The sequence below is a fragment of the Diabrotica virgifera genome, chromosome 10 (genome assembly GCF_917563875.1).
Source record: "Diabrotica virgifera virgifera chromosome 10, PGI_DIABVI_V3a".
Taxonomy (NCBI): domain Eukaryota; kingdom Metazoa; phylum Arthropoda; class Insecta; order Coleoptera; family Chrysomelidae; genus Diabrotica; species Diabrotica virgifera.
In genome coordinates this window covers 146225271-146240262 of record NC_065452.1, presented here as the reverse complement: position 1 = coordinate 146240262, position 14992 = coordinate 146225271, and the positions used below count along the sequence as shown (strand labels likewise).

General features: G+C 34.3%; 1 protein-coding gene across 5 annotated transcripts in view; it reads right to left on the bottom strand.

Annotated features, from left to right (window-relative positions):
• LOC126893396 (very-long-chain 3-oxoacyl-CoA reductase) overlaps positions 1-2786 on the bottom strand; it is a 96220-nt gene extending 93434 nt beyond the window's left edge. The window contains exon 1 of one of the 5 annotated variants that reach the window (XM_050663534.1): positions 2641-2786. The gene's annotated coding sequence lies outside the window, so the exon portion shown is untranslated. The remainder of the gene's footprint in view (positions 1-2640) is intronic. The other 4 variants (XM_050663535.1, XM_050663533.1, XM_050663536.1 and 1 more) reach the window with 4 other exon arrangements.
• Positions 2787-14992: the final 12206 nt, after the last annotated feature.

The window sequence follows — 14992 nt, the reverse complement described above, 5'->3', positions numbered from 1 at the left end:
AATGTAAGACCAAATACTTAAAATATCGGGATAGTATCATAAGGTTTTTTCTTGGTTTTTCCTCGTGATTTACTATGGAATCACTAACACGGGAATTTTACTGTCACCATTGCATGTGGTTGTCTTTTTAAAGACATATCACATGCTATGACTTTTTTATGACAGATATTCTTGAGTTAAAGTTGATTTCATGTAATCGAATGAACTATCTTTCAATAAAGTCGTCCCAGGTACGTAACTCATAAATATTGGCATCATTTTAAAGTCTTCTACATCAAAATGTATAATATGTCTGAATTGCCTATACGAATGACTCAGATTAAATTGAATATTATTAGAAGAATTTTTTTACTAAGCAACAATATTTTTGTTTAATATATTAATATTTTCTATTTTGATAACGACGTCCGAACTGGAAGTCGAAACGTCAATAAATCATTTTTCAAGTAAAATTTTGGCTTGTTTACCAGTTAGAATAGTAAAATTGAGGTATTTATGTAATTGTCTGAAACAATGTCAATTTTTTACAGATATTTATAAACAATAAGTGAATTCTTAGACTATTGGTGTATTTATCTTTAATTTGATTCACTATTGCTACTAAAATTTAGTTTACAATAATTTTTTAGTTAAGTACATACCTAGATTTAATGTATCTTGTATCTCGTATTTGTAAGAAAAATATATTATAAATTAATGTGAGTCAAATATTGATAGATCGCAGTTTGGCTTTCGGAAAGCACTTGGAACTAGAGAGGCAGTTTACGCGCTCCAGGTGCTTATACAGCGGTGTAGAGATGTTGATAAGGATGTGTATTTGTGCTTTGTGGATTTTAGAAGAGCATTTGACAACGTCAATCATGAACTATTAGTGGATATTCTGCGGAATGAATGCCAAGTTATGAATTCAGTTGTTGAAACAGTCCAAAATATCTTGCAGGAGAGACAAAAAACTAACTTTGCATAACTCCACTTGTATACCAATAAATATAATGTGAAAATTGCAAAAGTCCCTAAATAATTTAAATTCACGTTTTTGGCAATCAATTTGTGTGTCATTTTAATCTGTACCCATAGGTATTCACCCGTTTACAATAAAAAACTTTTTATTCTATAAACAAAAAAACACCGATACGTTTGAACGGTTTGGCCACTAACAAGAGCTGACTTGTGGGACTTGTGCAGATTTCATATGGTTATCAATATTAAAGGACTTATGAAGATATCATTTTCACAATTTTAGCAAAATTCAATAAACTATATTAGAAGAAAACAGGGCCGTACGTAGCTTTTGGATAGTGCTAACAGATGACATCAAAAGTCCTAAAATTGAATATTTTGGACTTTGCATTTTTCATATTAGGTCGACGATATGTATGCACGACATTTCTTTTCCGAAAGCGTCTGATAGAAGAATGGGCAAACGTACCTCAACAGGATATCCACAATCTCATTTTGTTTAGGTAAGACAGATGTAGAGCTGGAATAAACCAGGGTGGACGCCATACTGTATTAATTTTATTTTTTGAAGATATTCTTCTTTAGCGGCGAATCGATTTAGGGTAAAATTTGATTTATCCCCACGCATGCGCACACCGACAGTATGGTATTAGTTGTTATACGGGCTCTGATTGGGTGTTGAAATTTTGAAATGATCTGTCAATAATTATTGTTCAATATGGAGGTTATCGGTAAACAAAAATATTGTATAATATTAGTTTTTATTGATGTGTGGACAGAAATAAAATCAAATTTATAATTATAGTGACTTTTTAAATAGTTTTGAGGTTTTTAAATAGGTACGTAATTCTAAATGTTTCAGTTGGAAATACCTAATAGTTTCAATACCTATCTATTTGGAAAATGTAACCAAAATAATGTAGTTACCTATTAGTAGGCAATGCTTTAATTTACATAATCTGATTACGAACAAACTTTCTACAAATCTTCATCTCATATATCGTTTTCTTACCCTATATTTTGTTGTATTTTATTTCGACAAAAATCAAACTAATAATTTTATTAAATTCTTATAAATTTATGGTGTAAACGTTTAGTTTGTGTATATTCCCACATGACGTATACGAGAGTTTGGTCTAGTTTGAAATGCCGTCAACTTTCGTACGGCACGGTAGACGTCAAGTGGGTTCAAGTCCCAAGCAAGTTATTATTTTTTTATTTTTTTATAGATTTTATGATTGTAAGTATATTATTATATAATTTTTGAAGATATTCTTCTTTTTTGAAAGTGGTAGATAAGAAAGTTAGTTTGATTTTTAAATAAAATAAGTACAAATAACCTTTTAAGTATATTTACTTCGTTTAAATTACCTATTATATAATAGAAGAATATCTTCTTACGTTCGTACAAAGTACACACACATTCTTTTTTTATTATGACTCTATTTTGTGATGACCTAATTTTTTTTTATTGTACTTTTCGATATTTTTAACATTTATCTGAAAGGTATTCTCGTTATTTTGACATTTCAACAAATTTTGTTGTATATTAAATACTAGGCACTTATCACTACAAATCGATTATTATTTATCCTAAATAATTAAAGAAGAAAGAATAATTAGTATTTATATTCGATACATAATTATTATGTTCTGATAATATTGGTTCTGAATTTTTACCCAAATTCACATGTCGACTGGACTATACCGTGTCGTTGATTCTTGAACTCACTACTTTCACTATATTCACATCTGGTGCGAGGAGATTTCTTTTTAGATACAAGAGTACTGTATAGCAAGTTCCGTACAAATAGCGCGAATGGTGGATTACGTCAACTTGACTTTTCATAGGGATTCTTATCAATGGTTTACGGATCTTATCAATAAACTTTAATGGTGCAAGGTTAAACGAATGATGTAATTGTCTGTATGTTCATGTATTATTGCTGTCAAAAAATTAATCCAAATATGGAAAATAATCTTCATTTAAAAGAAATTTTTGGCTCAGTTGGTAAATAGTACAAGGTGGAGTGGTAAAGTTGAGCCTGAAGATCTGGAGAAAAGGAAATCTGACGTTTAACAAAAAAAAAATAAAATACATATTCATTTTCATTATTCTGGCTTTGCAACCCTGTGTGATTTTGGGCATAGAATTCACAAGGGCCGTCTTGACCATACACGGCGCCGGGGTGCAAGACTCGTCTTTGCGCCCCTTTTTGTCAGAAGATTATATAGGTTATGGGTACGCTAAAATTAAAACTAATTATGTTTGCTTTCTTTATTTTTATATTAAAAAACATGGTGTTAGTATTAAAAAAGATCAATCTTATAACACTATACCATACTTTTTAAAGTATGTCAAAGTCAACTTTTCTAGCTTTTAAGTTGGCAAACATTTTTATTGCTTCGGTGACATCTATTTTTACTTGCTTTTCTCTACTTATTAAAGCCAGGTTTGTTAATCTGTCTTGGTCCATTGTTGAGCGCAGATAATTTTTGATCAATTTAAGTTTAGAAAAAGACCTTTCTCCTGCAGCTATTTTTACTGGAAGTGTTAAATAGAAAGATTTGGGAAAACGGAGAGTAAATTATTAGAATATAATATTATAACTTAAAATATCGAGTGGAGTTGTGTCTATATTATTAAAAAATATTGGTAACAATTCTAACTCATGGAATAGATCTTCGCCATCTATATCAGATCTAATTCCATGCGCTAGTTTTTTTTGGTAAATTTAAACACTGTGTTTTTTAAGTTTTCTTCAGAGTTTCTCCAACTCGATATATTTTCCACGAAAGATAAATTATACTTAGTTCCCTCAACATTTCAAATCTTCATTTTATTTTGCAATGGCAACGTCCAATACATAATAATAAAATTTAACTTTAAAATTTTGTTTTGGGTCTTAAAAGGCTCATCTGCAGCCTCGTTATTGAAATGTCTTTTTCGGGGACGTGGACGAAGAGTTTCAGAAAATTTAGTTTCTAGCGCAATCTAGCGATAAAGGCCAATATTTTTTCCTCTCATATTTGCCCAATTATCATACCCTTGGCCTCGTAAATCATCTAAATCAATATTCAATAATTTCAAAAATTCTAATAAATAATTAGCTAATCCTTGTCCGGTAGTATCAGTAACCGGTAAAAACCTAGAAAATGCTGTCTAACTTCCGCAAGCTTTGTTGACGAATTGAGATAAACGAACCTAACAACAATAGTACATACGTTGTTCCTTGTGTGAAATATCAGGTGTGCAATCTAAAAAGAATAGAATAATATTTAGATTGTTTTAAAAGATCAACAATTGTGCATTTAATTTTTTCACCAATTAATTTTGAATATTATGTCCAAGATAATAAGGCATACGAGGCCTGAACACTTTGAATTCGTGCAATCTGTTCTGATAGCGTATTATCAAAATTGGAAATACATTCTATTAATTTTAAAAAGTTACAGTTATCCGATTCACACAACCTTTGACTGGTTCCTCTTAAGGACATAGGCGCAACATGTCCCCTGTCAAAATGTTCAATGTGTTTTAAATGTATTAATTTTTTTCGAATCCTGAGAAAACTAATAAATATTTTTGAAAAATTTAAACGCAGAATGAAAGATTGCATACTGAGGGCAGAAAGTCCCTGAAAACTTCTATAATGTTTATTTTAATAAGTTATAGGGGTGAAATTAAAAGTGAAAATTTAGTGTGATTTTTAATTGCAAATATTTCATTCAAAAGAAACTTTTTATTTATTCTAAGGGACTTTCGACCCTCGGTAATACCGTAATCTTTCATTTTTTCAAATGTTTCAAATTTTTTAAAAATACTTATCACTTTTCTCAGGATTCGAAAAAATGAATACATACATTTAAAATACATTGAACATTTAGACAGGCCACATTTTGCGCCTTTCCCCTTAACGGTAAATTTTGTCGTGATAAAAATGTTATTATTTCGATAATTCTTTCTAAATCCGCCGTTTACCTTTTTCTTCCGCGTTCAACTGCTGCTGAATTGGCAGAGTCTACTGTATGACTTTCTAGTAAGTCTTTTTTAGATTTTTTAAAAATACTTATCACTTTTCTCAGGATTCGAAAAAATGAATACATACATTTAAAACACATTGAACATTTAGACAGGCGACATTTTGCGCCTTTCCACTTAACAGTAAATTTTGTCGTGCTAAAAATGTTATTATTTCGATAATTCTTTCTAAATCCTCCGTTTACCTTTTTCTTTCGTGTTCAACTGCTGCTGAATTGGCAGAGTCTACTGTATGACTTTCTAGTAAGTCTTTTTTAGATCTAAGTACATATTCTTTTACAGAAATTAAAAGTGACTACAACTTTTCACGTGTCTTTGTAAAAACGTAATGAACGTCTTTCTCATCGCAAACGTAATGAAGAAAATTAGGTTATTGAAAATCAGCATTTATATTTTCCTATTATAAAAGATTATACCGTCATACGACATTCAATATTAGTCAAAATAGTGTATTTATTATACGTGTCACCTTTTTGAAATTATTATCGGAATAATCTAAATGGGTTTCATTTGTATATCGTAGCATTAATAGCCTTTTTAAAAAATACCGAAAGTGCACTGGTATGTTCTTGTTATTTGTAGTTTTTTTAAGGACAAAAAGCGCAAGTTTGAGCTTAGCAAGTGTTCGGCTTGTGCCCCTTGGACTTGGCGTCTGGGTGCCTCGCACCCCTTGCACCCCCGGGTTAAGACGGCCCTGGAATTCACCTTCTCTGTCACTTCTTCTTGATTGGCTTTACAAATCGCCTTCGCCGTATCCACTATGTCCCTCCATCTTCTAAGACCTTGCGCTTCCATTTTCCATTGATGTACCCCAATCCTAGATAAATCTGCTTCAACATCATCCTTCCTTTTTTCTGGGACGTCCTACTAATCTGTTACCGTCTGGTCTCTTCTTCTTCTTCTTAACTAAGGCGAGACTCATTAGTCTCTGGCACTTGGTCATAAGATCTTTGTACCAACCCTGTTCTTCTCCTTAAACTCTAATAAGTCCTGTGGCCTCAACGAAGGCCAACAGTTTTCTTATTGGTAGTTTTAGAATCTCTTCTGGTTCAAACCTCATTTGACCAGTGAAGTCCTGCCTTACATCACCTAGCACACTGCAATGACATAGTATGTGTATGGTAGTCTCTTCTTCCATTTCGCACTTCCTGCACCATGGTTCATTCACCTTACCTAGTTTGTATAGGTGATTTCTTAAACGGCAACGTCCAGTCACCATTTCAGTGACCGGTTTGATCTCTCGTTTATTGAGGTTCATCAATCTGTTCGAGAGTTTTTTATCAATATTCTTGATTATTTTTTTAGTCTGGATTTGCCCTTGAGTAGTTCTATATTTATTTTGATGATTCTTTATCTTCTGAACCTCGTTTTTCGTAGCATCTTTAGTGATGCCACAGAAAGGTTCTGGGCCTTCAAAAGTTTCTCTCGAGGCTTGTTTCGCTAACATATCTGCTCGTTCGTTCACATGCACCCCTTCATGACCCGGCACCCTTATTAAAGACACTCTATTGTCTATTGTCGGGTTATTGAGGAGATCTTTGTAGTTTCTCACCAGTTTTGATTTGGTGAGAGGGTTCTTTACAGCCAGAATAAGCCGATTGGCTATCTGTGTAAATGTTGATTCTCTTAGCTTTAGGGTCTTCATCAATGATTTCATCAATGCAGGCCACCAAAGCAAAAACTTCAGCCTGGAACACCGTTGTATGTTGACATAGGCTGTAAGATTTATTGTAGTTACATGTTTGCCCAAAGACTCCTGATCCAGTACCATGGGCAATTTTAGATCCATCAGTGAACCATATTAAGTCCCCATTAATATTTGGGACTTTTTGTTCTCTAGATGGTATAATTCTGTTAATTGTGTTAATCTTCTCAGTGAAGATTAGTTCTGGTGTCATCATACCTGAGTTCATCATAAAGATAGATTCCTCAAGTATAGTCCCAGTAGTGTTTGTGTGTCTATTCAATACACAATTCGGCTTCCAAGTATTGTTTGCTTTGAGTCTCAGGATGGTCATAAAGGCTACAGCCGAAATATATAATTCCGAGGGAGACCTGTTATAGCCTCTAATGAAGCCGTTCCTGTACTATTCAAGGCTCCTGTTATATTTAGAAGCGCTTGTCTTTGTAGGGTGGTGAGAGTGGTCACACAAGATTGCAAAGCCGTCTTTTTCCACCAGAGTACTGACCCATAAGTGACTGTCGGTCGTATCACTGATGAGTATAACCAACAGATCACCTTTGGTTTCAATCCCCAGGTTTTACCTACAACTCGTCTGCAGTTCCAGAAGAGTCAGTATGTTCCATAATGACGGTGACAATACACCGCTTTGAGGGCATCCCTTAGTTGCCCTCAGATTTACGGCATCTTCATACGTATCTGTGGATATTATTCTGCTCTGAAGCATCTGAATAATCCACTTGCATGTTGTGTTGTTGATTTTCTTCCTCACCAGTGCGCTTTGTATAGACTCGATTGAGGTATTATCAAACGCACCTTCTATATCTAAAAATGCAGCAAGGGCGACTTTTTTCTGATGCAGACTCCTTTCGAGTTCCGACACTAGATTGTGCAGGGCGGCTTCTCCTGATTTCCCTGCCTGATACGCCCATTGGTCGCTGATGAAAGGATCCTAAACCGGCTTTTTACTAGAATCCGTAGGTGAGACTCAATCAGTTAAATGGCTACGGTACTGCAATGCGGAAGTAGTAATCTACCGCATTATACCTATTCTTCATGAGTCATGACATGCGTCCGTTGGAAAATATGATCTTGGTTAAAGTAACAACACAGGGGAAATATTGATACAGTAATGCCAATACAAAGATATAGTCATAACGATAACTTTTGGTATAAGTTTACCGCCCAGGAGGCTTTATACATGGAGGTCGCCTTTAGACGGACATCAGGGCATTATAAGGATCAAATAGATTACGTGACAATTAATAGAAGGTACAGAAATGCTATTACTAAGGTTTCTGCATTACCTGGAGCAGAAAGTCCGACTACAATCTCTTAGTTGCAAATATTAAACTCAGGACCGTTACAGTCAAAAGCTAGAATGCTGAATGAGCCCAGAACGCATCATCAAACATTATAAAATATAAAAAAAACAACAGTACAAGAAAAGCATAATATACAGAAAAAATAAACAGCAAGTTCTCTGACATACCAACTGTGGATGATATTGAAAAGTCATGGACCACTGTATGATGATGTGAACAACACTTTTATTCTTCTAAAAATAAAACAGCTGCCAAGAATGAGTGGATGACAGAAGAAACATTGACACCCCCATCGAACAAGGTTGTAACTCATTTTTAGCGATTTTACAGGAGAGGCAAAAAACGAAAACAAGAATTTTTAAAAATTTGTAACGAAATGATTAGACCCTTTTACACTAATGTGATATGATATTTATAACATAATAAGGAATTACTGTGAGATGTATGCTTTGTAATTGTATTAGCTATTAAGAATCTTGAGTTTGATTGAGATACAACCTTGAGATTAAACATGAGTATTCGTAGAAAAAGGTTGTAACTCGCCTAACAACCATTTTACACTCTCCGTGTTAATTATTTTTCCCGTTTAACTAGTAAAAGGTTGTATGTTTTGAGTTATTTGCGATATAGCTAGGAGAAAATTAGTTTTTATGGTATATTTAAACAAAATATCAACTCACAGTTTACACAATTTTAATTGGAAATTATAAATTTTACAATAACAATAATATTCAACACAACTTCTATCACTATGAAAAAATCATGGTATAAAATATCTCAAATTTTTCGAATTTTTATTGCGTATCTCTAAATATTTAATTTTAAACCATTTTAGTTTATTACTTTACTCTTTTACTATTAATATCTACTTCAAAATTAACATGTGTGCCCTTAAATGGGTCAAAATTTAGAATTTACTTCTGATTTATTTCATTTACGGATTTAGGCTTGACTGATGCTTTGGCATATCGTATCATGGTTAACGATTGGTGTGGAGCATATACGACTCAATGTTTTTTCTGTTTTTCTATAAGGGCATGCATTGAATCACCCACGTTTTGTGAATGTACTATTTCTAAAAATACATGTGTAATGTTAATATTAAACTTTTTCAATTCATATAAGTACGTAGCAAACACTATTCGATACTTATTTTGTCCACCGCAACTACCAAAAAGAAAAAAAAAACTCCGTAAATCCGTTTTTACTTTTATTACCACATGGGAGCGCATAAAATCACGATACTATGCTATGCCGATGATGCAGTACTAATTGCTGATAACGAGGATGACCTACAAAGGCAGCTCCACACTTTCAATCTCACAGCAAATAAATTTAATATGAGGATATCGGTAGAAAAAACTGTATAGTGATAAGTAAAGAGCCGCGTAGATGCAAGTTAGAAATAGACGGCAAAATTGTAGAACAAGTAATGAAATTCAATTACCTAGGAGTAGAGATCACTAGTGACAGAAATATAAGAACAGAGACCACAACACAAGCAACAAAAGCGGCAAGAGTAAGTGGTTGCCTCCGAGAAACCATATGGAGAAACAAATATCTGACCACGGAAAGCAAAATAAAAGTATACAAGACAACAGTAAGACCTATCGTAACATATGCAGAGGAGACAAGGACCGATACAAGAAAGACGAAACAACAAATCAACAATATCGAAATGAAAGTATTAAGATCAATAGCGGGCATATCATTAAGAGACAGACAAAGCAACAGAAGTATACGATAACGTTGCAAAATTCAAAATATTAACAGGTGGATAAAAACAAGAAAGAAAAACTGGAACGAACATGTAAATCGAATGGAACCAGATAGATTAGCGAACATCTGTAAAAACAACAAGCCGTATAGCAGAAGACCCGTTGGAAGGCCGCCGAAAAGGTGGAAAGACAATGTACAGTCAACAACAACTGAAACGGAATAAGAGGCAGACAAACAGGAGTAATCCTAGTCGCGCGAAGAAGAAGAGAAGAAGAAGACTTTTATTTAGATAATTTGACTTATGAGATGCACCATATGTTTGAATACGTTATAAATTAAACATACGTGCAACAAAGTTGTAACTCATTTAAAAACCTTGTTGATCGTCAAGTATAAAGAAAGTAAATATTTTACATAGGGAGTATCCAGTGTGACTGCCTTCTTCAAGGTAAAATGGAGTAAAATGGCATACGTAACTTAAAATACAACTTCTTATTAGCCAAACTATTGAGAACTATGTCGTTTATATTGACGTGTGCGCAATTTGTTGCTGAATTCGCCTGTGTTGAAATCTGAAAAAAGATGTAACTTGAGTTACAACCTTGTTCGATGGGGGTGTCGACATTATAGATGAACAACGCGGGCAGTGTAAGGTCAGGCAGAACTAGAGATTTAAAATTTCCGGAAAAATTGGGTGCAAGAAAAAAACATGTTTTTTCCGAAAAAAAAAACAGGAAAAAAAGGAAAAATGCGGAAAAATTTAAATTTCTTACAATATACAGTGATGAGCGCGCTAATAACCGGCAAAATAGCACAAAAGATTGAACACATATTAAATTGCGAGATAAAAAGAAATACAACTAGTAGAGTTGTTCAATTTAGCGATAGTAACATATAAATTGACATTAAATTGATTGTTTCTCGCCTTTAGACGTATCAGAGGAGTATGTCAACTAAAACTGTCACTGTGTCAGTGGCATTTCTCAAACTCGTCCGATACGTCTAAAGGTGGGAAACAATCAATATAATGTCAATCTACAAGTTACTATCGCTAAATTTAATACCTCCACTAGGTTCATCTCTTTTTATCTCACAACTTAATACGTTTTCCATCTTTTGTGATTTTGCCGGTTATTAGTGCGCTCATCACTGTATAGTAAACAAATTCTGCATTCTGCGTATCAAAATCGATAAATTTAGTAGAATCGGATAGATCTGTATTATCAGAAGTGCCTTTTGTCTTAAAGTAAGTATTTATAAAAGACACAATATTTAAATATTGTCCAAAGTCCAACAAGTTGACCAGACTATTTCTCTTATTGAAAGTTTGCTAAAATATGTTGAAGATCGCTATGAATTTTGTTCTAAACCTGCAGCCAATCTTCCTGATGCTCGTTTTAAAGGAGAATAATTGAATGAAGACCAACTAATGGAAGCTATAGATTTCATTTCTGAAATGATTCGTTCACTAAATCTAGATATATGGAAGGTGGTAGCGAATCTAGCCCAATTTAGAACAAAAACTGGATTTTTTAGTCGAAATTCTTTACGGGATAGTGCGAATAGTACTAATCCCATTATACGGTGGCAAGGTTTGTATACATCTCAGCCACTTATGCCAATTGCCTCTCGAACTAAATAGACCTCCATCTTCCGCCTCTTCAGAAAGAAACTGATCTTTACACGGCCTCATACATACAAGCAAAATAAATATATTATCACAGGATAAAATTTAGAAGTTACTGCTATTCATTTAAATTTGGTTATAAACGAAAAACAGATATTTATTTACGAAGCTAGACCAGATCCACTTCATTCAGACTCATTAACTTCAGACTTCATTCATACGATTCAGACTCATATGAAAATGTACCACGGAGCGCTTTGGTTAAATAATGTGCTTTCTACCTTTGAAGATTCGGTTTTGATACTTTCAATCATTAGATAATAATTATAATTTTTGAACCTATATAGGAACACGTTGTAAGATATTATTAAAGTATGTTCGTGTATTTATTTTTACAAAATAGATTTACACGACTTTAAAATTGGTATTTTTTCATGTTTTAAGTTTCAATTAAAAAATATTTCAATTTTTCCCATTTTTTTCAATTTTTCCAATGCTCTAGAAAAAAACGGAAAAAAACCTGTTTTTTCCCAATTTTTCCCGTTTTTTTCCGATATCTTAAATCTCTAGGCCCTAGGCAGAACCAAGTAGGGTACCGAAATTACACAGCAAAATTCATGAAGAAATTATAGTGGCGAAAAAGATCTGAATGACTACAGCAGCTGAAAATCTAAACTGTGACAGATTCAACAAGAAATTATCCACAAGAAAATAAAGGAAATTAGGTATTTTCAACAAAAAACAAGTCCAACTTCCAAGATGACCAAGGAGTTAGCAAGATTTTGTAACAGGATAATAGGAATCCGAGAAGATTGTCTGATTCTATATTGGTTGAGTGGTGGGTTGAGTGAGTCTACGTACGTCTTCTTACGGTTTTGTTTTCACCCAATTTTGAAAAAATGTGAAAACTTTGTACATATTATCCACGTCCGTCTGTCCGTCCGTCTGTCTGTAATCACAACTCCTCCGTCAATATACCAGCTAGAATGACAAATGAGGTGTCAAATGAAAGCTGATAATCCAAGAATGGTACTAAAGGTGAGATATTTTACCTTGGCGGTCTATCCGTCGGTCTGTCCGACCGCGAATATAACTCCTCCATCATTATACCAGGTAGAATGACAAATGAGGTGTCAAATGAAAGCTTATAATCCAAGGATGGTACTAAAGGTGAGATATTTGACCTAGGCTGTCTTTCCGCCGGCCCGTACGACCGCGAATATAACTCCTCCGTCATTATACCAGGTAGAATGACAAATGAGGTGTCAAATGAAAGCTTAGAATCCAAGGATGGTACTAAAGGTGAGATATTTGACTTAGGCGGTCTGTGCGTCGGTCCCTCCGACCGCGAATATAACTCCTCCATCATTATACCAGCTTGAATGATAAATGAGGTGTCAAATAAAAGCTTATAATCCAAGGATGGTACTAAAGGTAAGATATTTGACCTAGGCTGTCTCTCCGTCGGTCCGTACGACCGCGAATATAACTTCTCCGTCATTATACCAGGTAGAATGATAAATTAGGTGTCAAATGAAAGCTAATAATCCAAGGATGGTACTAAAGGTGAGATATTTGACCTAGGCTGTCTTTCCGTCGGTCCGTACGACCGCGAATATAACTTCTCCGTCATTATACCAGGTAGAATGACAAATGAGGTGTCAAATGAAAGCTGATAATCCAAGAATGGTACTAAAGGTGAGATATATGACCTTGGCGGTCTGTCCGTCGGTCTGTCCGACCGCGAATATAACTCCTCCATCATTATACCAGGTAGAATGACAAATGAGGTGTCAAATGAAAGCTTATAATCCAAGGATGGTACTAAAGGTGAGATTTTGACCTAGGCTGTCTTTCCGCCGGTCCGTACGACCGCGAATATAACTCCTCCGTCATTATACCAGGTAGAATGACAAATGAGGTGTCAAACGAAAGCTTAGAATCCAAGGATGGTACTAAAAGTGAGATATTTTACTCAGGCGGTCTGTGCGTCGGTCCCTCCGACCGCGAATATAACTCTTCCATCATTATACCAGCTTGAATGATAAATGAGGTGTCAAATGAAAGCTGATAATCCAAGAATGGTACTAAAGGTGAGATATTTTACCTTGGCGGTATATCCGTCGGTCTGTCCGACCGCGAATATAACTCATCAGGTAGAATGACAAATGAGGTGTCAAATGAAAGCTTAGAATCCAAGGATGGTACTAAAGGTGAGATATTTGACTTAGGCGGTCTGTGCGTCGGTCCCTCCGACCGCGAATATAATTCCTCCATCATTATACCAGCTTGAATGATAAATGAGGTGTCAAATAAAAGCTTATAATCCAAAGATGGTACTAAAGGTGAGATATTTGACCTAGGCTGTCTCTCCGTCGGTCCGTACGACCGCGAATATAACTTCTCCGTCATTATACCAGATAGAATGACAAATAAGTAGTCAAATGAAAGCTAATAATCCAAGGATGGTACTAAAGGTGAGATATTTGACCCAGGCTGTCTTTCCGTCGGTCCGTACGACCGGGAATGTAACTCCTCCGTCATTATACCAGGTAGAATGACAAATGAGGTGTCAAATGAAAGCTGATAATCCAAGGATGGTACTAAAGGTGAGATATTTGACCTTGGCGGTCTGTTCGTCGGTATGTCCGACCGCGAATATAACTCCTCCATCATTATACCAGGTAGAATGACAAATGAGGTGTCAAATGAAAGCTTATAATCCAAGAATGGTACTACAGGTGAGATATTTGACCTAGGCTGTCTTTCCGTCGGTCCGTACGACCGCGAATATAAGTTCTCCGTCATTATACCAGGTAGAATGACAAATGAGGTGTCAAATGAAAGCTGATAATCCAAGAATGGTACTAAAGGTGAGATATTTGACCTAGGCGGTCTATCCGTCGGTCCGTCCGACCGCGAATATAACTCCTCCGCCATTATACCGAGTAGAATGACAAATGAGGTGACAAATGGCAAAGTTTAGTAAAAATGACTCAAAATTAGTAAATTCGTATATCAATCCACGCAAAGTTACACGTAAAATCCAAATATCGTCTTCTAGTTCTACTTTCGATTACTTTGGGTGAAAACCTAGGACTTACGAAGTCCAATTACTTGTTATACCTATTATTATATTATTAAGTACAAACATATTTTATACATTATGTCATAATACATAATATATTATGTTTATTATATCATTTTGATTTATCTTTCTTTACAAATATTAAATATCATTTTATTGAATTATTTAATAAAATAAACATAAAATTACAGATTATTGGAAACATTTACATTGTATGTTTCTGTAAAAATCTACTTCTGGCAACAATGAGGTAAGAAATTCGACTCAAAACTTCGTCTATTTGTGAATAGGTGGCGGTAGTACTGAGTATAAAAATTTATTTGATTAATTTAATATATAATATTATTGTAAATAAACTGTTCAAAATATATTTACTACATTATAAAATCATATTTATTAAAATATTTTTAATATACTATTAGCATATACCACAATTCTAGTTTTAGATTTTATTTAAAACTGTCTATTTAAGACCTTCTAGTATACCTGTTATCCGGATTCTGCATTGAGTAGAAAGAAGTATCAAAATGTTTAAGAAAATTTATTGGAA